This window comes from Apis florea, unplaced genomic scaffold, assembly GCF_048593485.1.
Source record: "Apis florea isolate Af1SG1 unplaced genomic scaffold, ASM4859348v1 contig_3496_pilon, whole genome shotgun sequence".
Classification (NCBI taxonomy): domain Eukaryota; kingdom Metazoa; phylum Arthropoda; class Insecta; order Hymenoptera; family Apidae; genus Apis; species Apis florea.
The window spans coordinates 3,446,510-3,471,764 of NW_028256773.1; the positions used below are offsets into that span (position 1 = coordinate 3,446,510).

A 25,255-nucleotide genomic window follows, 5' to 3' on the forward strand; every position below is an offset into this window, starting at 1 on the left:
CGCGCTCGGCTATCTTCGCCGCGTCTCGGCCGTCTCCGTTGCCTGGCCACGCTTCCCGGTCAGGCTGCCCGAACCGCGCAACGCTCGTTCCGAACAGGCAATGCGAGAGAAGAGTTGCCTCTCTCAATACGCGTCGAGCTCTCGTCGCGAGTGGCTGTCGTCGACCATCGCGATCGCTCGGCCGACCCTGCTTCGATACGTTTCCCTGTTCGGGGAATAGAGAGAGAAAGAGAAAGGGAAACCGCTCGTACGCGACGAGAGAAGATCAATAACGGATCCCTCCCTCCTTTCGTCGCGCGTACGCGCCGGCCGCGGCCAACGTAGCCGCCACGTATTTACACACACACACACACGTCATACGAGTATGCGCCACCACCCTCTCGCGAACGCAGTGCGGCCAAGAAATTTCGCGGTCGCAAGATGCGTACGAAGGATAGTCTCGTTTATATCGATCTCTTACTGATTTCGTTCACGGAACATCGCGGCAATATGGACGAGGTCTTCTGCTGGTGGCCCGTTCCTCGTTGCCTCGAACGGAAGTTCTGTATTGCCAGTAGGGAAGTATAGGTCGGAGGCTGAGGTCGAGACATAAATTGAACTTTTGATGGTTGATGTAGGTCGTCGTTTCGAAACTGTAAATTCGCAGATTCGTGAAAATAAATTCGAATAAATTTTAGATTTTATGCGGCAGATTCGAAAGAATTTTTCGATTTGTAGTAGCATTGCTCGAAATGTTAATAATCACGACGTGACCTAGGTTAATATTCTCTATCTTCCTCCCGATTCTCCCGAAATGAACAATGGAGAAACGTTTCTTTTCAAGTGAAAAAATTCATATATTTTCTTATTTATTTTTGCATGTAAAATTTTTCATTGTATAACAATAAATATTGTATAACAATAAATTCATGCCGTACATTTACATATTATTAAATTTATGCGTAAATTTAAAAAAAAAAAACCTCTCCCTTCGAAAGTAACTATCAATGTAAAATTTATATTTTCTTTTTATGATCTCCATTTAGAGATCACGTTGGATCATAAAACACGCAAAGTTGATGTATCACTAGAAATTCCTTTCAACTTGCTTTCCCTTTGAAATGTTACGCAAAAACGATCAAAACATGTTTAATACCTCAAATGCGATGAAAAACGAGCGATTTTCGTTTGAAAATAAATATGCAAATACGACGGTTTTTCTTTTTTTATTTATCACGTGAACAAAATTGTTTTCGTTTGGAATAAAGATAAAGAAGAAAGAAAGAAAAAAAAACAAAACAAAAGAGTAAGAATAAAGCTATTGATTTATACGCTTTATTCGAAAAATGTATCTTGACGAATATGATCGTTGAATGCAGAATGACGTGTCGGCCTATCTCTGCATTTTACACCGATACCAGAAATGGCTAGATGAAAAATCGATAAACGTTTCCGGTTCTACGTATGCGATTCGCCAGATAACGTATTCACACTATCAAAAACGCGGATGCACTCATCTTTGTTCGATGAAACAACACAAGCTTTATTCGAGGGAATAACGATAAAAACGCGTTCTTTAATTTTACACTACGTGTAACTGAAATTTAGCTATACGTTTATGGGAATAAAAGAAGAAAAGAATTACAGATGAATATAAATTCTTTCATTAAATAAAATGAAAATTTAGAAGATTGCGTACTTTTTATATTTATATTATGTTTAAAAATATTTTCTCATATAAAGAATCGTAAAATTCGATCTATCAATAATTAAAAAAAATATATATTGCGAGGAAAATAGATCAAATTTTAGGATAAACAAAAGATGAAAAATACAGGGAATTCTCCCTTCCCTTCCAAGTTCAAAAGCAACAAAATTTCATTCCTTTAGAATAACACATCTCTATTCGCACAGTTTACCATGTTTTCGTATTCCCGTATTCCTATGAAACTTCGACAAAGAAACTTCTACTCCAATGCACCATACAGAAATCAAAATAATCATTATTTTGAAAGAAAAAGATTGGAGAAGAAGAATATCGAAAATTTTTAGGAACGTTGAAAAGAATGTGTTATCGAAAATGCTTATTTATATTCGTATTATGCGTGTAACGATTTGTTCTTACAAATAAAAAAAAAAAAAGCTCGTTTGGAAACGTAAAAATCGACAAAAGTGCGACAGATGTGCGAAATGGTTCCTAATATTTTCCGAAAATCGGAAAAATTCGGGTAAGATCGGCAAGAATAGCTCAATTTCGGCTCAACATTAATTAAACGATCGGTCGTCTGTTACCTTTAATAATAGAACCACGAACCGAGCGTATCCGATTTTTGCCGAGTCAATCCGAACGAATTCGAAGTCTGCGGATTGCCTTGCGTAGAACATCGAGATCATGAAATTCGAGCTCGCGAAAAAGAGAGAAAGAAAGAAAGAAAGAAAGAACGAAAAAACGCCTTCCAAGTTATCGCTTAAATATTCCAGAAAGAGAAAATTATTTGAAATTATTTCACGATATTCGTGCAAATCCGTGACCAGTGTAAACATAACCTAACATTGAAAACGCACGATTAGAGAACGCGTACGATTCAAGGTGAGATTCCTGCTGGGCCAATTGCGGATAGAGAAAATAAGCGTGTTTTCAATGAACCCTCTCTCCTTCTATACACATCGAGAATCGCAGAGAGAGAGAGAGAGAGAGAGAGAGCGAATCGGGTTGCATTATCGCGAGATTGCCCTTGTCGCTATAAAAAAAAGCTTGACCCGTATTCTCTTTTTACGTTAAACCTGGCCACCGCCATAGAAACCTCGTTTTTTTCTTTTTTCTTTCTTTCTTTCTTTCTTCTTTTTTTTCTTTTTTTCTTTTCCTCCCCCTTTCCTTACTTCGCTCGTTTCTTAAGCGAACTCGTTTCGCGGAAAGGGACACTCAAGACACGAGAATCCGTCGTCGACGGACGATTCCTTGAATACGTTTGTAACGAACGGTAGAGAGCACTGGTTCGATCGATCCGCGGACCGAATTTAGGTAATAACCACCTCTTGCCGCGGGACATCCGCGTTTATACGGGATGGCTTCTAATGGTTGGCCACGATCGCTTTTAGCCGCGGATCGATGACGCTTGAACGTACGACGTACTGTTCGGTTCCAAAATTTTTTTTCCCTTTCTTTTTCAATTATATAATTTTTAATTCCTTCCCATTTTTATCTCTGTCGTGCGATCAATTTTAATAATACACACGTTGGAAAAATATACAGGTGCATGAGAAAATATGGATTCAAGAGAGAATTGGAATTGGCTTGGTCGTGCAAAGTGCTCGTACGAACAATAAATGATCTAAACGGCGACAGGCCGAGTTATAAACGTAATAATAGAAAGTTGTGGTACTATAAGTCGAGCGAGGAATTTAAAAGTGTGCGTGCGCGTGCGTGTGCGTTACGGTCGTGCGAGGACCGTTTCAGGGAATGGGTTCAGAGAAACTTTCGAACGGAATGCTCGCGTATTTAGGAATTCGTCTAACCGATTCCAAATATAGCATCAGCGTAAACGGGCACAAGTACGTATCCTATTACCGTAACAGAAACACACGTACTATTTTCCCTTGGCTCTGTCAAGGTGCTCGTAATACGTATACGTTCACGGTTGAAATATTATACGCGATCTGGTTACATCTTCGCCTCGCATCAAACACGAGGCGATTCGCAACGATTTCGAGACGAAGTTTTTGAATTTTCCAAATTTTTCGACCAACTCTCCCTTGTTGGTATAAATAAATTATTTATTCCAATTAAGAAAATCGAGATCAACAAACCCGTTCCATTAATTATCGATATTAAAAATGAACGAACACGACGAATCCCTTCCTTCTTTTAATTTTATTCGCGTTAAGAAACAAGCATCGATTCGTTACGTCGTCTAGATTTCCGACCAACGATTTTTGAACACCATCACCATCCTTCCCTGACATCGTCGTTTCTATTTAATTGCCCGAGAGAGGAAGAAAAGGGAGGAAAAAACAGAAAGAGAGAAACAGATAAATGAGAACCCCTGACTCGAATGGGGCGACTGGTTGCCGGTCGTTGACCTCGCAACTGCAACCACCACCCCATCTCGGGCCTCCTCTCTTCTAGGTGCCGTGAAACTGTTCTATCTGCGCCTCCACTCCGTATCTATCGCTCTTCCTGTCTGCTTACTCATTACGACTTTTTCCGCTTCTCCGCTCTCCTTCCCCCTCCCCCCCCTCTCCTTCGCCTATCTACCTATCCATCGGATTAATTTCTTTCCACGCGACAAGAATGCAAGACAGAGTGAGTGGTTGTCACTCTGGAAATAGACGTTGTCGATGATTTTCTATATATATATATATATATATATATATATATATTGTTGATTGTTCCCTGTGATTAAGGATCGTTAAGGATCGGATTAATAAACGTTGATTATATAGTTTATAATATGGAATTGGTGGATGATTTCAGTTGGATTTCATGAAATCTTTTAAGAAGATAAGTCTTATCTTGGGAGAAAGGATTGCTGAATTATTATATTGGAGATAATATAATTCGAAGTTTAAAGATTGAGATAAGAGTGGATAGGATAATATCCATAATTTGTTTGATCCCCGAATCTTTTCAGGGAAAATTTTTATTTTCCGTATATTAATTCTAATTTGGAAAATTTAGTGGCAACAAGTGGACGAGTTAATTATTCGTTTGAATTTTTCGTATATAATTATACACGAGTTTATTTTGTGTAATAATAAAATAAATCTGTCGCGACGAACGTATCGATTTATCATAATGTGCCTCGATTTAAAATTTACAAATTTAAAATGGACTTTTTAAAAGTACAAGAAGAAAAAGAAGCATTTATAATTTTATAATTTATCTATTTATAATGATGGAAAATGATTAATCACGCAACCGTCTTCATTAATACTATCCATTATATCTAAGAGAGCTCAAAGCAGCATTATTATCAAACGGATCATCTTACCCAACCCCTGTTTTCCTCTTTTCCCCGTGTCTGGGACGATAATTCAGATAGGATGACATGCAATTTGTTTCGAGAAGGATTGTGTGACAGTCGAATTCAACGTGGCGGAACCACCCACGGGTTATTCCTCCCAGAGGAACCATTACGCAAATCGCAAAATGGACAACCGATCTGTGTAATTTCGATCAACCGTGCGCATCGTTCAAATTTCCGATTCGTTATTAAACAATCTGGAAATCGGAAAATTAAAATTAGAAAAAAAAAAAAATATCGGGAAAAAATGGTCGAAATATTCGTCTAAAAATTTCATATCATTCGTTGGAAGTAAACGGTGTATACCCCTCCCCTCCCCCGGAAGCGAAATTACTGTTAATATCGTCTTATATAACATTGAAATATTGTACTATAATATTTCCAGGCAAACATATTTTTGGATGTAGTTTGTACAAAATATAAGGTCATCGACGTGATATTTTTCATAGGTGATGACAGATTTTCCAATAACAGCATTCGATCAAATATCGAGAGGAAAAAACGATGAATGGAGCGATCAGTAAATAATGTCTGATTCTTTTCAAAACGGGTAATAGATGTATTTTAACAAAATATACGTAAAAAATAAAATAATAATTACTATAAGACAAAATTGATTGGATTCGATTTACTCGTATATGCGAATATCCAACATCTATCTATGTTAAAAGACGAGAAAAATATTTATATTCCATAAATAATTGTATTTCTATACAAATATGTAATACTGATATTGATCAACTAAATATATACCATCAATAAAAACTTAATAAACTCGGTCTAAATATGATTAATTTAATAAAATTCTTTTATTTTATTTTATTACCAATTTATCTATTCAAAAATTTAAACATAAATTTTCTTCTACATATATGTAATAGACGAAGTCCGACTATCTGAATTAGCATATAAATCAAGGAATCAAAAACATATCAATATTAGATTACAAAATTAGCGAACGTGCGTCAACAATTCTATTTTCTCATTATATATACATATATATTCGTTCTAACTATGTACTTCCTCATCAGAAACAGTTCCAATCTGCAAAGATTAATCGCATCAAAATTCTCATAGCCATCTCCTAACTTTATTCAACAATTTTCCCAAACGGCCTGTCATTTGCATATCTACTATAACCTACCCCATTTCATCGTTCTAAAACGTGCGTCTATAAACCCAACCGCAAGCCTCGCAAGATCCTTCCATCGTTATAGACTTCTGCTTACCTCCATCCAGATTAAAATCATCGCGTGACGATCTTCGAAAATACCAAAAAAAACTAAATCTTATCACAGTCAACCATTGATTACATGTTAAATCAATAGTGCAAATAACTTTATTAATAGTTTCAGGATAGAATAAGTTCGTTTCTTTTTATAAATAAAAAGAAAAAACGCAGAAACACGGTTACATTCAACCGTGCGATAGGATGATCCGCCATGACTAGATCACGTGGTGAACGCGCAAAGTATATCTGGAAAGGATGCGCGCGCAGCTATCTGGATTCATCGAGCTTTACGAGCCCATTATACGTCGTTATATACTCGATACATACACCTGACTGATTTCGTACGTATCCTCTTTTTTCGCGGCACACGTGCACTCGATTCGAGCGATTTTCAGATATTTTTTACCTCGCGTACATTTATGTTCGACGTATGACGAGAAATCGTATATATATAGTATCATAGTGAAGTGTAAAAATGCGTATAGAATGAGCCGTCTAATTGAGGTTATGATGGGTGATGAAATATAGATGATGGTGTTTAAAATCGATTATAAGGTTTACCGATGATTTTAATGTATGGATTCTTATTATATATATATATATGGGATATACAGTGGCAGGAATATAAAAGAAGAAAAATCTCTTACGAGATGTTTTTTTGCATTATAACGATGAAATATAAATGAAAAGTAAAAGTTAATACCGCGTAAAATAAAACTGTTGCTATAAAGAATCTCTGCAACCTTTATAAACCTTCTATAACCTTTTATATTATCAACCTCTAACTTTTTACAAAGTTGTAAGGAAACTGTGGAAAATACGCAAAGTTAAAAACGATCGAACTTCGTGAAATTCCTTTCAACAAGGCGGCTACATCACATTTAACACATCCTTAGATACTAACACAAAGATTCTTTCATCCATACTTACGAATTAAAAACCATCATCCATTTCTCATCGTCGCCAACTTTTATAAATGTTTCTTCGCAATTAGAATAAAATAAATAAGCACCGCAACAAATTAGAAACTTTGATACACGTTCAAGCAAGAGAATATTCCTATATTCAACGAGAAAAAACAAAAGGAATTACGTTTTCCATGAAAATACGTGTCTTTGGTCTCCTTTGACGCGCAATTTAATACCGTCAACTTCCCTAAATCTCCTTACCACCGAGTCGTTCTATGCTTTATCCCCAATGCTAAATCAAGGTTGCCGGATACAATGAAATTCCATTTTCCCACTAGATACACCAACTTCGGGGAGGGAATATTTTTCATTGGACCTATACTAGTCACGGTATCTGCCATCCTTAACCCAAACTAATTTTCTTCCTTGGAAATATCTTGCCGATTCTATAAGGGCTTATTCCGAACACCCATAAAAGGGAAGAGTGGGGGGAGGAGGAGAAGAAAAAGAAGAAGAAGAAGAAGAAGATAGAAATGGAAAGGGGGGACGTATTGGATGAAAATCGATTACAGAGCTTAAGGATAACTATGGTTTCCGCAAAGCCTCGAGAAATCGTGTTAACTGGCACGATATTAATTGGAGGAAAGGCTATGTCAATTAACGAAACAATACTCACTCTTCGCTTTATAAATTGCATTTCTTCCCACTTTGTAACTGTATTACCGTGTTGGATCCCTTATCAACTCTTAGTTGACAAGTTTGAATACGATACTAAGATTCGATTGTACGAAAACGATAATATCGGTGAATTTTTTTTCTTTACATTTTACATTTCGCGATTTGTATTTAATTTCAAATTAAAATTGTATGAAATGTTTATTTATTTATTTATTTATTTATCGTCGTAGAGTAATCAATTCGGGGAGTTTCGACAAGTTTTTTTCGAACTTAATTTTCTTCGAAAAAAATTTGGAATCTATATCTTCTGATCTATATTTTCTATTTTTTTCAATAAAACAAAGGCGCCTAAAGATATTTATGGACGATGGTATGCTATTGTGAAATTTTATAAAATCTGTTTCTTTTTCTTTTTTTGCATCGAAAAAACTGCAGCAATTTTTTCTTTATCGATTGTTCTCCACCAGTGTTTTTTATTACTTCAAATTTTACTATCATCGTTAATTTGTCGATTCTTCTTTCTAATTAAATTATAAACGTAATTTTTCAAAATAATCGAAAATCCATGTTCACCATTAACGACTTCAACAAAATATTACAATCATTAGAGAACCGTGGACAGACTTTGAGCAAATTAAAAAAAGGAATATTTACGATATCACGAGAACAAAAAATTGGAACTTTCACCCTTTAAACATCGTATTTTTCTTTGAATATTCGATACCCTCTTGCATTCTGCAGATCTTCCGTTGCACGATTCAATAGGAAAACCTGGCACAATGTGTCCCCTACAGGAAATAAAAAGGAGAAGAGAGAAAAAAAAAAATTCTACAAACTTTTTATTCGTATTACAGTACAACGCTTCCTTCCTACGTAAAACGTCTTCTCTCTCTCTCTCTCTCCCCTTCGCCTTGTTGGCTTTAAAGCATTTCCTTCGATACGCCGCTTTGAAAGAGCGGTTTCCCCCCTCCCCCTCTGTCGCTGTCTCTTTAATTCTCACGCGCGTTACCTCTAGAAAGGAGGAGATATCGAGCCATTCTCTCGTCTCTCCTTATCAGCATTCCCCACATTCCATCGATCCTCGTGTAAAACGCGCTCGTCTCGCGCGAGAAAGGTGATGGTATAATTAGCGTTGGTTGTGGATTGCGGCGGACAGGTCCACCGATTCGTGGCGTGTTAGGTTTATTTCGATGGCCGAGCGACGAGTTCTTGACGTTGATCCAAATCGAGTGTCGAGATGTGTCGAAACGCGGATGGCGTTGTTATATAATAAAAAAATAGACAGGTGATGTCTCTGCCAGTGGAAGGAACGCGAGAGTTGTTGTACAAACGCATATTTTCGTTTCCTTTAATTCTTTAATCTCTTCTTGCGGTGTTTTTTGTAAATTAAATGAATCGTTGGGTGGATAATAAGAGGTTGAAAATACGTGCTACTAATTTTAAAGGGGACATTATATGTCGAGTTTAAAATTTTTTTAAAAGGAGAGCCGTACATCGAATGGTTTACGATATTTGGATGTCCTTCAAGTCACCTTAGGAATTTTCATGAACGATAAATTCATTCGAGCTATTTTTGCGCGTAAGTAACAAACTATCAGATTCGAAACGTTATAATTGAACAGTCGCGTGGCTATTTTGAAAACTTTGGCTAAGGTTTATACGAAGCACTAAATAAATGGCATCGATATATATATATATATATATTTTGATATTGGCGCGCTGGACTTGAGGATTTGGTTAAAAATTTAAAAAAAATTGTTGAAGGAACGTATAATTCTTGATTTGCTTTGAAAATAAATTGAACGTTCAGGTCGAAACAAGTAAATATCGTAATGACAATCAAACTTGAAATACTAGCTATATTGCTCTCGATCCGTGCAGTAACAAATAAGCATTTATTACGAGAGCGCGTGTCAAATGAAACAAAATATCAATTACGCTTTCGCAAGTGCACTTTATGTGCACGCGAATTTACCAAGTTTGCTATATCTCGTGATATAATCATAATATCTTAATGTCCTTTTGATATCGACTTCGTATCTTCGTTTAATTCTATAATGAAGATTATTAATTATATATTAATCGATAATCGGGTCGAAATTGAAAATTGGAAATTTTTTTTTTTCTTTTTTTACGTTATTTGATATTTTTGAGAATTTTTGAGATTTATTTAATGAAATTGGTATTTTGATTCAATTTTTCTTTTATTACGTTGCAATATTTCTTTGCTTTTTATGAAAGCAAATATAGAGTTTCGTAAGAGTGCAGATGTAAGTACAAATTATAAGTTCAATTTATTAAACTCGTTTACTAAAATCAACATGTTTAATCAGTTAAAAAAGTTAGAAATTATTATTAGAAATTATAACTAATCTACGAGAGTGCCGTTAATAATACAAATAATACGATCATATCATGGGTTAAACGCCTCTATGCAAACATGAGTCAACGTGATTAATCATAAAATACGAGGAAACCATCCGTAACATCAGTTACGCTATTATTATTAATGAAAATAACATATTTATAGAGTTGAATTCCTTTAAAACCTTCTTTCGATTACGAATTAATTATTGAAATTGAAAATGTAAAATTTAAATGAATTCAAAAGAAACAGTTTTAATAAATTTAAAATTTTTAATAATTCTAAAATAAAATTTGTATAAATTAATTTGAAAAACATAATTATTTAAGAGTGATAATTAGCGAAATAAAATGATATATTGTTTAGATAACCACTATCTCAAATATTTGAATATTATTCAAATAATGCGTAACGCACATGTATAATTTCAATAATTATTATATATTCAAACATTTATACAATATTCAAATATTTAAACAATATCCAATCCTCAAATATTCTCAAATCTATTAATCACAACTTCATATCCTACTACTTATCTCCTTCCAATGTTCACGTTGTATAATTAATACGTCCAATTATTCTTAAGTAATTTCGATTTTTCGAAAAAATTGATTATACATTTTTTTTTAATGATTACTTATCAATTCCTGAAATAAAAGAAAAATTATAAATCGCAGTTTATAAAAAAAGTGAAGTCAACGAATTAAATCTCTTCTGCAACATAATTCTCCTCTTTGGTAACGACACTCAACTTTCTCAACGAGCTTGTAAAAAAAAAAAATACAAAAAAAAAAAAAAAAAAATCGTTGAACTAGGACGACAAAAATAACAAAGCCGAATCACGAGGATTAAATTCCATTTTCATGACTGTGCGCCCTGTGCTATTTATCAACAGAGGAAAAACGAGGGAATCGCGGGAGCAGATGGTGGCGCCACTATTAATAAAAATAATACATAACCTGTATGTGTCGCGAAACAACCTCGTGATCGTCGTGAACGCGAAAAACAGTGGGGTATTAACACCAGTTTATGTAAACGGGAAAGAGACAAGAGAGTTTCGAAAATAGTCGTTCGCGACCCACCACCGCGTACGCATTTAGACGGCCGCGCTAAACTTAGATTGTTTTCTGAACAAACGGGTTAAGAGGGGGCCCGGAGAAGTGTATGACACGGTGGAAAACGCTTGGAAAGAAACACGTTTATACGAAGCGGCTCGATTAACCGGTGTGTGAATTAAAACCCGAGCGCAAATGTTTACATTGGCCAATCAGATTTCTCCCGGCTGTTTCGAATTCTCGTTTTTTCTTGAAGAATTAGTTTTCTTCCTTTATAGAGAGTTTATTTATCGATAACTAATAAGAGGAATTTTTAATAGATTGCGTTAAGATCGGAGATTTTTCGATCGAGAAAAAAAAATTATATAGGTTATGGCACTCTTTTAATCATTTTAAATTAACACAGAGGAATGCTTTTAACCTATAATCTGAATCTCTCTATCTCGTAATATGTATCTAAATTAGTATGTAACGATATTTTATAAAAATAGGTGCACTATCGATCGACAATCGTTATCACTCTCGATAAATTTCTACAGACGTCAATTGCAATTTTTTAAATAACGAGTTATCGACTTAAAAATTTACTAAACATCAGTTGTAATAGAAACGAATTCACACTTTCTATGCTAACTTTCGAATGTGATTTCAATGGAACGCGACAGTTTGTGAAACGTGGTTGTGTCGAGTGCTGAAATTCTTAGTGGCGATGTTTCGCGCGTAAAAAAAAAAAAAAAAGAAGAGAGAAGAGAGCATGTTCTCGCGGGTAATTTAGTTGATGGTGACTGCGCCCTCGATGAAAGAGAGCGAGAAAGAGAGAAGCACCCTTAGGAACGATTCGTGGCCTCCTCCGAGTCCCCGAGGTCGGTCCTGCCTGTTAGTAAATATTACTTAACATTATTACCTGTCAAGCTGACGTCATTGGCGACGTGGACTAACGAACGAGGACATTTCGCGCTCGCACGTTGCGTGTCGCAGCTTTTTTACAAGCTCGAGCTTGAATTGGATTTGAAACGTTGGAAATGTTTCACGAGGCGGAAATTCTTGGATATCGTCAGATAATTTCTTTCACGATATGGAAAATGTTAAATCATTCCATCAGTGATATTCTTTTTGAAAATCTAATTTTACAATTGGAACAAACGTTATATCCACCGTGATCAATGAAACTGTAAGTGCACGTATGTAAAATATTAAAAAAGCATTTACCTGTGATAACGCAAGTGAGTATAACCTAAAAAAAAAAAAAAAAAAAAAAAAAGGAAAAAGAAAAATAGAAAATAATCACGTATATCAACCTTCTTACAACCGAACTTTATTAACATGAACGTGAACTTAATTGAAAATGAAATTTTATCCATAATATACTATCCTCGAGACATCATAATTCTGCTCTTATCCGCATTAAATCGCGTTACGATTCGATTTCACGAGGACACGTCCGTGTATAGAGCGGAAAGTCGTCCATAAAGTTTATAGCACGAAGAAGGGCCGTATATATCTCGGCCATTTTCCTCCGTTCTCCGCTTTTCCGCCAGATCTCGTTACGCTTCGGTTGGCTCGAGGGGAGAAACAACGAACATTTCTTGTTGCACACATAATCTCCACCGATATGTTTCTATTAGTCACTTTATAATTGAAAAGATGAAATATAACAATGTATATGTACGAGGTTCGAACTTTCTAGATTCGTTCACAAGTAACGGTAACGCAAAATGAATCGAAAATACCGAATATAGAATTTTTTTCGGTTTTTTATCATCTTGATTCTTCTCGAATCGATTCAATTTTATTCCAATTATAATTTTCCACATTACATATATACATTTATTTTCATTACTATGCCCATTGATAGACACGAGTCAAGAAACATTTCCCTTTCGTTTCTACCGTTATAATGGAAACCATCCTTTATACACAGCACAGATTGTACGGTCATTCGATGAAAACTTGATCATTTCTGGAAACTACAACATCCAGGAAATTTATCTCGCCTCGCAAAAGGGAATTACGTATTAGAACCGTTGTTTCAACACGTCTATATATTTGCGTCCATGTATATTAAACGATGGCGATGGCTGACCTACGCCAATGCGTCTAAATTTATCTCTCTCTCTCTCTCTCTCTCTCTCTCTCTCTCTCTCTCTCTCTCTCTCTCTCTCTCTCTCTCTCTCTCTCTCTCTCTCTCTCTCTCTCTCTCTCTCTCTCTCTCTCTCTCTCTCTCTCTCTCTCTCAACTTCGTAAATAATCATATCACACGCGTTAAAAAAAATGACCATCGATTCGCTCGAGAATTAAAACGGAATCGATGTACTTGATACAGCGACATGACGACGAACTCGTATCGACGACGCACAAGTGGCACCCTTGCGCGATTCTCGCTCCACTTGACCGTTTACACGCTCCCCCCCCCCTCCCCTCCCTCTCCGCAATTTCACGAATCTCGATACGTTTGGACCCCCGTGGCTTTCTTGCAGAGCGACACCACTCCGTGCAAAGCTTAAAAACGCGTTAACGATAAACGGTATGGTGGTCAAGTGAACTCGTTTCGAATATTTGCAGGAGGAGGGATGCGTCTAGGATGGAGAGAGGTCGTAAGTGGGCATTGAAACCGAACAAATGGAAGGTGTTTCTTGGAATTTCTTGGATGGACTTAACGGAGAAACCGTGGTGACATTTTAGCTGGTATAAAACGAGATCGTAATGCTGGAGGAGAGAATTAAAAAAAAAAAAAAAAAAAGGAAGGAAAGAGAAAAGGATGTTGTCTGGAAAAGCTGTCTTACGTATCTTTTATGTTTTATATTGTTCTTACGTTCTTGTTCATTTTCAGATAAACGAGAGACATTATGGATGAGACGGGATGAGAGGAGACGACTCGATTCGACTCCGTTATGGATAATCTTGAAATCAGAATTCGAGGAGGATGATAACTTCGAAATTGAAGAATCTTGGTCGGGGTAGATTCAGAATGGAGGAAATTTTGTTTGAAAATGCTTTGGAGAGAAGAAAATTTTTATTGGAATGATTCGTGAAATTGCTATTGATAATTGCAAGATTAAAAAGTTTCACTTAGAAATGATCCTGATATCTTCTTCCAAAATTGAAGATCAATGGATCTTAGAATAGTGAGATTAAGATAGACTGAAAAAATAAATCTATTTGGGTTAATCCAAAGGTCAATGGAGCTAAGAATGGTTCCAAGATGGAGGGAGTCTTGTTAGATGATGTCTAAATCAATGAAATTAAAGTAAAGAATTGATCACAAAATTGCAAACTCATTCCTCTTCAAATGATCTTTAAACTTATGAATTGTCATTGATTCTAGAATCGAGAATCTCGATTGAAATAAATCTAACAATAAGGATTTCTATCATATTATTATCAGTATTATTAATTCATTGATAATAGACCATATGGACAGTTATGGAGAAAGATATATTTCTGGAAAACCCCTATTATGGCTCTTATCCATTAAACCTAAGTGAGGTATCTAATAACAAGGTCCTAAATGCAGTTACTGTTGAAACAAACATATTGGGTTTCTCTCCATTAAACCAAATTCAAGAATCAACGAGATTAAAAAAGCATTGAACTGAAAATTTCTTAATTATTGGTTTTGTAAGAATTCATTACTTCTTTTTGATATTTCTTACATTTCTATTATTTTTAAAATTCTAGATGAACAATTTTGATTAATTTCTTGAATCATGTATATTCATGGTATAAGATCACCCTATCTTCTAGTTATTGTATTTCTCTGATTTTTAAGTCAAATAGATATATATATATATACATAACACGTTTTACAATTGTAAATTTATAGTTTTAATGAATATTAAACATTGTATTAGGAATACAATTGTTCTATTGCATCAGAAATGTTCTTATTAGATATATAAGTATTGAGAGATCACGTTGATCAATGTCTTACAATATAGTGACACACTTGTAAACGCTATGTAACGGTATTTATGTATATTAGATCTTGTACCGCCTGAGGATATTAGTATTGAGTTTCACAAAGTTAGTTAGTGCGTCGTTTACCAAGTTTCACGTGTTTGTGCATTTATATTAATATTATCTGATTATTACTTGCCTATTCCTTGCACGCTATATAAATTATACGTGTCACATATTATATCAATATCGTTTATCTGACTGAACAAGATATATTGGATGATGGAGAGAACCGACCAAGATGATACGACAATAATGACAATTTTTTTTCTTTTTTCTTTTTCCTAGAAGAATTTAAACAATTTTTTTTTTTTTTCAAACAGAAAATACACGTTAGAAAAACTTAATTGATCGAGTATGCTACTAATTACCACTATTTACATGATAATTAAGCTCGCGCCAATAGAAGAGAAATACCGATAATCGATCGTTCTGCACTGTGATATTACGAGGAAATGAAATATTTCTTGGAACGAAACGAAAGAAGTTTCGATATCATGTTTGTAATGTTTCGAAAAAATATTTTGTTCGTATAAGAGGAAACGAATCGAAACCTTTTAGAAACGGTTAAATTATAATTCTACTCTCAAAGGTAATTTAATTCTTTCTTAACAGCGCTCCGTATAAAATAATATTTCATTAAACAAACGATCCATTTCTCCATCTGTGAAACGCGATATCCCTTTATCCTTCGACGAAGCAAATTTTCATTGTTATCCTAAAATGTAATTTTTAAATATTCAATTATTAAATATATATCTCAATTTTCTCTACCCTCATCAACATTTTAAGGACTCACTGATGATAATGCGCACCTTATGCTCGTCACCTATTTAAAGTATATGTGCTCATATTACGGATCACTTGCTACGGATGATCAGCTGGTCAATTAAAATCTGTGGTTGACGACCAATCATCCGTGATACGAGCATGGATACCTTAAATAGGCGACAACCGATAACGTATCTGATGAACTCTGCAACTCGAGATGCACGGCATACGTTGAAACGTTATTAATTCAAGGAGACGCGTAGAAATTATAAATATAAACATGTTTTAATACAAAGAAGATTTTGCATCGAGTTTTTTTTTTTTTTTTTTTTTTTTTAATTTGTGATTTCAACATTACAATTATTTTCACAGAATAAAGAAGTTGATCTATTCAGAAAGTAACATTCTCATTTAACTGCAAATTCTAATTTTCATCGCGTGAAAACAATAAGAAGTATACACACATTTACATATAACATTTAATCCATTCCTCAAATTAATATTTCCAATTTGTTCGGAATAAAAATTTCAGTTCGGAAAGGAAAATAATTCTAAGATGATAATAATTCAATAACGTTTTCAATTGTATTAAAGTATTATTGTGCAAGGCAAATGTTTCCACAAGTATTTCAACACAACGAGTCCTCTAACGAGTATCATTATCGATAAATCTACACAAAGAAACCGCATGGACAGAAGAAGCACCAACGATGGGTTTCTTCGATCGACGATGAATTTAAAATGGACGATCAAATATCAAGTTAAGACGCTTCCCCCATTTCCTCCCCCGATTCCCTATCAAAGCCCGCCATCTTGAAAATCCACTTTTTAAATCAATTTATTAGCTTCGTTTTTAATCACCCCCTGTTTCCAAGTGTCCACTGTGAGGAGGAGCAGAGACGAGGCGAAGGAACGAGTCGATCGTGGAAATATATTTTTTCTCCTTCGTCGTCCATCTTGATTCAACAATTGATATTTTTTATGAGAATGTTAATTGAATCGAATCGTACACTTTCTTCACGATTTAATTGAACGAGAATCTGAGTTAGTTTCTGGATTTAATATTTTGAATATTATATATTTGTATTAATTTTTTTATCAGAATATATAAATATTATATTTATAAGATTAATTTTAAATTTAATATTTTTTTGGATTTAATTATTGAACCGGTATATTTATTTTAGTTTATTTATTTCATATTTGTTTGATTATTCGAGCTCGTGGAATTTTACCGCGAATTCGTTACGATAAATTAATATACATTTGTCGAACTGAAATATTAATAGTTGCTATAATTTATTTAATGTATTTATATTATATAAAAGAAATTATAAATTTAATTTTCTAATTATCGTTTATACGAATATTTTTTACGATGAAAAATATTTTTAAAAAAATTATGATATTAAAGTTAATAGAAAATTTTACTTCTATATTATATATATTCAAAATATAAACTTGTCCGAGCTCATTAACTAAATTAATAATTTAATTAGTATTTTCAAATAAATTTTTCTCACATAGAATGATAGGAAAAAAATATATAAAATAAATTGCGGCGAAAAATATCAATATTAATATTGATAAATGGATTTTTCAATTACTTGTTTTCCTAATCGCTACGCGCTATGCTTGTTACGCACTCGAAATTATATTCCACGACGACAATCGACCGATTCTTAAAGGAGAATGGAAATATTGGGGGGCTCGATGGTTCGGATGGATCGAATTCCACTCCCATAAGTAGAAGGATTTTAAATTGTTAATAAACAAAATTAAAGGGTACGATGTTTTTTTTTTTTTTTTTTGAAAAATGAAAATTTTTAAAGGGGGGAAATGTTCTTGAACGGACTCCTCGACAGTCCATGAATTTATCGAGAGAGTGGAGATTGCGGTCGATCGAAAAATTTGTCAATTTTTGAACTGGTTTGAATTTTTGAATGGAAAAATGAATTTTTAAAGGGGAAGGGGAGGATGGAAATGTTCAATGCTCTGCTTTGGATAATTAACGCGAATTCCTTGGACAGGCAGACACGAATTTATCGAGAGAAAATTGTGATTGATTAAAATGTCGTTTTGAATTAGTAAATGGAAGAATCGAAAAATATCTTTCAACTTCGTTCGAATGAATTTTTAAAAGGGGTGGAAATGTTGAGTTTGCTTCGAATAATTAATCCGAATTCCTCGACCAGTCCATGAATCTATTGAAAGGACGGAGATTGTGATTGATTAAAATTTGTCACATTTCAAATTGGGAATCGATATTTTATCAACTATTGAATTCTTAAAGGGAGGGAAAGTGTAAAATTTTCATTGCAAAAAAAATTTGGATAATTAGTGCGAACTTTTTTCAACGCTTTATGGAATTATGAATGAATGGGAATCAAAAATACTTTTGAAATATTAGAATGAATTCTTCGAAGAAGAATTGGAAACTCTGCTTTTATGGGATTTTTTATTTTTTAACAATTGAGAATAAAAATTATCCGGCGAATTATCCTTTCTTCGAAAATGTGATTTGTCAATTTTTTTTAAATTTTACCTCTCCATTCTCTCACTACATTTACCTTTTCTTATTCCAAATATTTTTTCCTTGTTATCGTAATATTTTCTAAGGATAGAATTCTCCCTTAGAAATTTTCACTTTGTTTATTTTCCCTATTCCATTGTATTTTCCAAGGATAGAACGTTTCCTTTGTATTTCGCTAAAGAATAAAACTCCAATAGAATATTATTACAATCCCTGATGCGTTTTCGAGAAGAAATATGTTATCGGAAATATAGATATTGATTAGACTCTTGATTCGACGGATTTGAAAAATAAATTATTCCATTTTCGATATCGATCACGATACACGAGAAAACCGTGGAAACATTTAAATAATGGAAGAATAACGAAAAAACGTCTACGTAACAAACTTCTTACTAAAAGATCAAATATAATGGGAATTCCTTTGAAATAATAATAATAATAGCCCATCTTTAAGAATCGTGAAGTAGATGGAGGAAACTTTTTCTCTCTCTCCCTTTTTTTTTTTCCTCCTTTTGCATTGTCCAATCGTTTCAATGTTTCTGCTTCTAACCGAAACAACAATGACTCTTCGATTTTCGTCTCTCTTGAGAAAATGAGAAACTTTCTCCTTCAACCTCGTATCGACAACTTTATATGCACGAAACTTTACTTTGTTCACATCTTAAATTGCTGAGAATAACTTCTCCTAAATGTATATTTTTTAATATAAATTTTTAAATTAGAATAAACTTCGTCCCCTAAGTTTGAAGAGCTTTTAAATATAAGAAAGTGCCATTTTATAAAAAAAATAGTTTACCAACAAAAGGTAAAATCGTCTTCTCAATCGTCAAAAGTGTCCAACGAATCCAAAGATTAAAAATCCTAATCGATCATAGAATTTTTTCACACACCATCTTAAATTGCTGAGAATAACTTCTCCTAAATGTATATTTTTTAATATAAATTTTTAAATTAGAATAAACTTCGTCCCCTACGTTTGAAGAGCTTTTAAATATAAGAAAGTGCCATTTTATAAAAAAAATAATTTACCAACAAAAGGTAAAATCTTCTTCTCAATCGTCAAAAGTGTCCAACGAATCCAAAGATAAAAAATCCTAATGGATCATAGAATTTTTTAAAACGAAGATACATTATTCCAATCAGAGAAGGAAAAAAAATGGCAGTCTATTAAAATCCACGCTAGCCTATCGATTATCTCTCTCTGTCGAAAAGGGATCCGAAACGACGTTGCATCGTGACAAGCGTAAGGCAATTGCGTTCCACCAATGAGTTTAGTCAACGATCGGAGAAACGCACCGAATCCCTTTGATCTTGCCAATGACAAACGAACCTGCCCCGCCGACAAACATTCCCCAGATTTCATCCTCCTGAGACCGCACGAACAATAAACAGATCCATCCGCATCGAGGGTTTCACAGATTCGATCAATTAAGGCATGGAAAATTAATTCGATACGAATCCGGCCAATTTCTTCGTTTCCAATCAAATCCATATTCTTCTATTTTTGTACAATTCGCAATTTTCTTTCATCGTTTCAAAATTTTCACTCTAACTTTAGTTTTAAAGTATTGTTTTTTTTTTTTTACAATATTTAAATAATTTTCCAATCTTCTTTGAATTGGACAATCGCAATTGGTTTATATTCAATTAATTTGCAATTCCTCGTTTCCAATCAAATCCATATCCTTCCATTTTCGTTTGCAATATTTAAACGATATTTAAACAATCTTCTTTGAATTCGTTTATATTCAAATAATCGCTTGCAATTTTTGAATAATATATGAAGCGAGGAGAATTTAAATAATTGTTGAGTAAAAATTTTAATATAATAATTCTTTTAAATTTATTATTATTATTAAGTTAGAAAGGCTATATTTCCAAAAATGTGGGCAATCTTATCGTTATTAAACAAATTATCACACTTTTTGAAAAGTGGAAAGTTTAATGATTCATTTGCGAAATTAAAAATTTTATTGGCACGTAATTGATGGGCTGTTAATTACTCGATCTTTCTAATTGTTCGCAGTTAAATTATAATTTCGTTCCTTGTGCATTAAGGGGAAAAGAATTGCAGAGACGCTGTGAATCGTCCAAATATTAGCGCAAACGTGAGGAAAGCGATTCGAGAGTTTCATTCGCGATAAGATGAAACTGTGTTTTCCTTTTTTTAAAAAAAGAAGTCTCAATTCTTCCAGTAATGAACGTTACTTATTATTCCATCGTGCTAACATTCCATTATCCTTTCCAAACCGAATTTTTACCTTCGTTTTGATTCAATCTTATCACACGAGAGACAAGATCTGTTATTTTTCTTTTTTAAAATGATATTTCTACGATCCAATTCAGTTAAGAATGATTTCCCTTTCCAGGAAAATTTTACCTTTAACCACTGTGAAAACAAACGATCTATCTAAATTTTATTCTTTCCCAACTTGGTCTCTGTATAAAAAAGAAGCTCAATTAATTAATTAAACAATAAAAGAGACGATTTCCCCAACCTACAGAAAGGTAACAAAAGAGGCGTAATTTAAAATTGACAATAAGAAAGGAGACGAGAATCTCGGTATTCCGTGGCTGTGGCTCTCACACGTGTAACCGAAAATTCTATTTAGATAAACCGGGTGGCAACTATTACCGTAGGCTTTATTCCTTTCGGATGAAACTTCCTCCTCCTTCCTTCCTTTCCTGCTGTGGAAATCGATAAAAGGAGGGGGAGGGGATGGAACCACAACGACACTGTTTCGTCTGCACGGCGCGGCTTTTTTTCTCTTTTCTAAATCTACAAAGAAAATGGAACAACGTCGGTGGATAGAGATTTCTTTAACGCAGCTTGGCTACGAGAATGAAACAATTTACATTTACAGTTTACATTTGTATATATATATTTCTTGTTTTTCACCTGTTAATCGGAAACGCTCTTTCGAGATCGATTGTCATATATACACGATTTCCTGAACTTTTAATAAATTCTCTCGAGAGTCGATGATTTAATTATTGTAAGAGAGAGAGAGGTTTTTATAATGTATAATAATAATAATAAGAGAGGGTCGTCAATTCGCTCAGCGATAATTGGCGGATCGTTACTTGGCCACGATTAACTGTTGATGATCGGTCGGTAAATTGGTAATTTGACCGATCGAGTCAATCGATTAACCGATTAGTGGGTAAGATTTTGCGAGTAGAGGGAATCTTTAATTTTCTCTCTAAAAATTACTAATAACAAAGATCTGGAAAACAGATCTCGAATTCTAATGAAATTATACATTGTTGAGGCTTAAATCAAATTTAAAAGATTGGATTAAAATTTCGAACGACTGGATTATTGAAAAAAATTTAGATAATCGATAATTACGGATATTGGAAAATCATTACCAGGAAGGGAGGAGTCGAATAACAGGAAATTTTTAAAATAATGCTTGAAATAATTACGCTACGTATTCGTGAATATATATATATATATATATATATATATATATATATACTAATCTATGCATTGTATTCATTGAACCGCGTCACATTTTCATTTATATATCTCGGCTCTCGCAAAATTTGCCTAATGGAAAACCATTCGAATGTAAGAGCGATGTGGAAAAAAAAAAAAAAAAAAAGAAAAAAAGAAAAACCTGTGCAAGTTGTTTTTGCTAAATTCAAAAACCAAAGCTTTTATATTAATTAAATGCATATATAATATCCAGGAATAATAATAATAAAAGAAAAAAGAGTTGTAAAAATTCATTTTTTTTTACATGCATGATATGCATAGTGGATTAAACGTTTCTTTTTTTTTTTTATATATATATACATATATATTTTTGAATTTTAACAATTTATAACGAAAAAACAAGGGGAGGAGGGAAAGGAGGGGAAATAAAATTTTTATAAATACATCCGTGAAATTTTTATTTCTCTCTCTCTCTTTTTTTTTTTCTTTCTTCCTTTCTTTTCCTTTGCACAAACTAATAATAATGAACGTGTTTACATATCGCGAAACAGCCTGTATATCCGCGCCCCAATTAGTTTAAAGGGGGGCAAGGTTACGAAATATTCTCGAAATGCCTTAATTTACGATCAGACGATGATGAGAATGAAATGACTCTCTCCACGAGGGAACAAGTGGATTACAGAATTAGATCGGAAACAGATACAGAAATTGGTATCAACACGCGTCACACACGCTAATAAAAATGAAAATACGAAAAAAAAAATATTACGTTGGATCTTTGTCCGACAGGCGATCAAGTATATTTATGTTAATTTATAGCGTTCCTCGATTTATTTCGTCTTCTAAATATTTAAAAAACATTTCATTTGTCCCCCCTCTCTAATTATAATACGATAGTAAATTCATCAAAAGATTAAAATATATAAAAAAAAAAAGAGAGAAATTTATATTTTTAATGATTGGTTTTTTTTCTCGCGCATTATTAATTATGTAAATTGATCGATTATAACTCTAAACTGTTTCGGGTTTAGTTCTTTTTTTTATCGCGCGAAATATCGAAAAATCAGTTTTATCCTCGTTTTAACCAACGTTATGAAGTTTTGTTTAAAATAAAAGCGAATAATGGATACAATCAATTTTTATTGTATCCGGTTAAAAAAAAAAAATATTTTTGAAAAATTCATGGAAAAAAAAAACTACTCTCTGATTATTTGTCTTTAATGTACAACAATATTGAATATTGTTTGAAAAATTAAGCATCGTTAAATATCATTCAATCATTCCATTTTTTTTTTATTGAGTTTTGTTGCAAAAATATGCTATTAAAAAAATAATAATTGATTTGAACAAACTGTTAATTAAATTCCTCTGGCAAACTGTCCCGGTTAATGGAACAACCTGCATAAGTTATATATAAATAGAAAAATACAAGGAAGTATTTATCGATCGATATAATGAAAAATAAAGGGGGCAGAAGAACGTGTGAACGAACTACAAAGGAACGAACACGATTATCACATACTTCAATCCGTTTAAACAAAGGATCTTCCAGTCTATCTAATTTTTATTTAAAAAAAAAAAAAAAAATTCTAACATTTCAATTCTATGATCCCGATAAAATTTGTAATATTTAATTCGATCAAATATTATCTAAACAAAAGATTCTAATTTTCCTATTTAATTTCGTTAAAATTGAAATTAATAAAAAAAAAAAATGAACGTTCGAAATTAAAAATGCACGATAAAAGAAGAGAAAAATTATTAAAAATAAATTATCATTTTCAATACACGTTTAATTAGTTTTTAATACTTCTGCAATTGCGATTTTCGCGCGATAATTATACTTCGTTTTAAAAATCGATTAGGTCTAGAGAGAGAAAAAAAAAAAAATGTTATATTATATTCACTTAAATAATTTTCAATCGATTACACCTACAGTGACAAAATGTCAACCGTGAACAACAATCACCGTGAAATAATTCGTTTATAGCAACCCTTCGATATGACCCACCGTTCAAAGGACGAACGCGTATTTTGCTCGACAGTGCGTAATCAACTTTTTTGCAAACTCTTAAAAACGAGTTTACGCTCACGATATACCCTGGATGCATTTTTGCGCAAATTATTGCACGTTTCAAATTTTTTTCTCCACTTTTGTGACACATGATCGCATTACTTTTTATCTTTACAAAGAAATTAAAGTATTTTGTTCGTTGTATTAAAATTAAAATTAAAATTAAATTGTATTTAAAAATTATTTAATCATTAAGCATGATTGCGTTCTAGTTTGTAATAGAATTAATTACAATTATTTTTCTGATGATATATAATTCTAATTTCTCTACAAATTTGTAAAATTGAATAAATTTAAATTCAACAACGATATATTTGAGAATTGTATAAAAGAAAATACAATACATTAACCAGAAATACAAAAATTAGATGTTTTAATTGCCTTGCTTATTACAACATTGTAATGTTTAATTGCTCAAACAAACTTGTCATTTTAATAATTGAAATGCTTGAAATGTTTAAATACGAATTCCATGAAAATGAGGAAAGCTATTCCATAGGTAAATATTCGTCCGTAATTTCGATCGGAGCAAAAGAAGAAATGCAACTCATTTGCAAGTAGAATCGATTCCATTTTATAATAATCTGCAATGACCGTGCTCATTTCATTGTAATATTCACGGATAGACTTATCTGATTACCGGGTCATTTGATAAAACTTTAAACCCTATTATTTCCTATCATCAACCATTGTCATGGTTTCATCCGGTCGAAATGATAAGAAAAGATAAATCATTCTTTAAATTGGAATATAGTTCAATAATATATTCTATCCTCGATTTATATCGAAAATTATAAATTTTTCTATGAAAAAACAAACACATTATACAATATTAATATTAATAAAAAATAATTATGATTAACGATAAATAATTTTTCAATTTGAATCAAGCTCATTCACTATGTTTATTTTATATTGAAATACATTGCCGAGTTGTATCATTACACATGTAAGTATTCTTCATCATTTAAGTCAATTTTCATGTCACATTTATTATATATATATATTTTTCCCTATATAATTATCGTAATTTTGTAGTTAAAATAATTTCGAAAAGAAGATGAGAATCATTTGCACGTGTATTCAGGTCAACCATAAAATAACTCACTGTACATTTTACTCGCGAATTACATCAAATTTAAAAACATATAATTTATTATACGAGGTACACGCAGTTTAAATTTTCCTGTTCCGCAAAATATCGTCAAACCCGGTAGTCAAATGTTAAAAAA

The 25,255-nt window shown here is 33.0% G+C and overlaps 1 protein-coding gene and 1 long non-coding RNA gene across 6 annotated transcripts in view; one reads left to right on the top strand and one right to left on the bottom strand.

The window, feature by feature from the left end:
* The window catches only part of LOC100869255 (uncharacterized), a 91,273-nt gene that overhangs the window by 59,199 nt on the left and 6,819 nt on the right, over positions 1 to 25,255 (bottom strand). The gene's annotated exons all lie outside the window — the stretch shown is intronic.
* Positions 8,904 to 15,973, top strand: LOC116415504 (uncharacterized). 4 transcript variants are annotated; one of them, XR_015293733.1, is made up of 4 exons: positions 8,971 to 9,399; positions 13,806 to 13,928; positions 14,074 to 14,729; positions 15,524 to 15,973. It is a non-coding gene; the product is annotated as an uncharacterized LOC116415504 (long non-coding RNA). The 4 variants fall into 4 exon arrangements; XR_015293735.1 differs by having other exon boundaries at positions 14,074 to 14,490; positions 14,569 to 15,973; XR_015293732.1 differs by having other exon boundaries at positions 8,904 to 9,399; positions 14,074 to 15,973.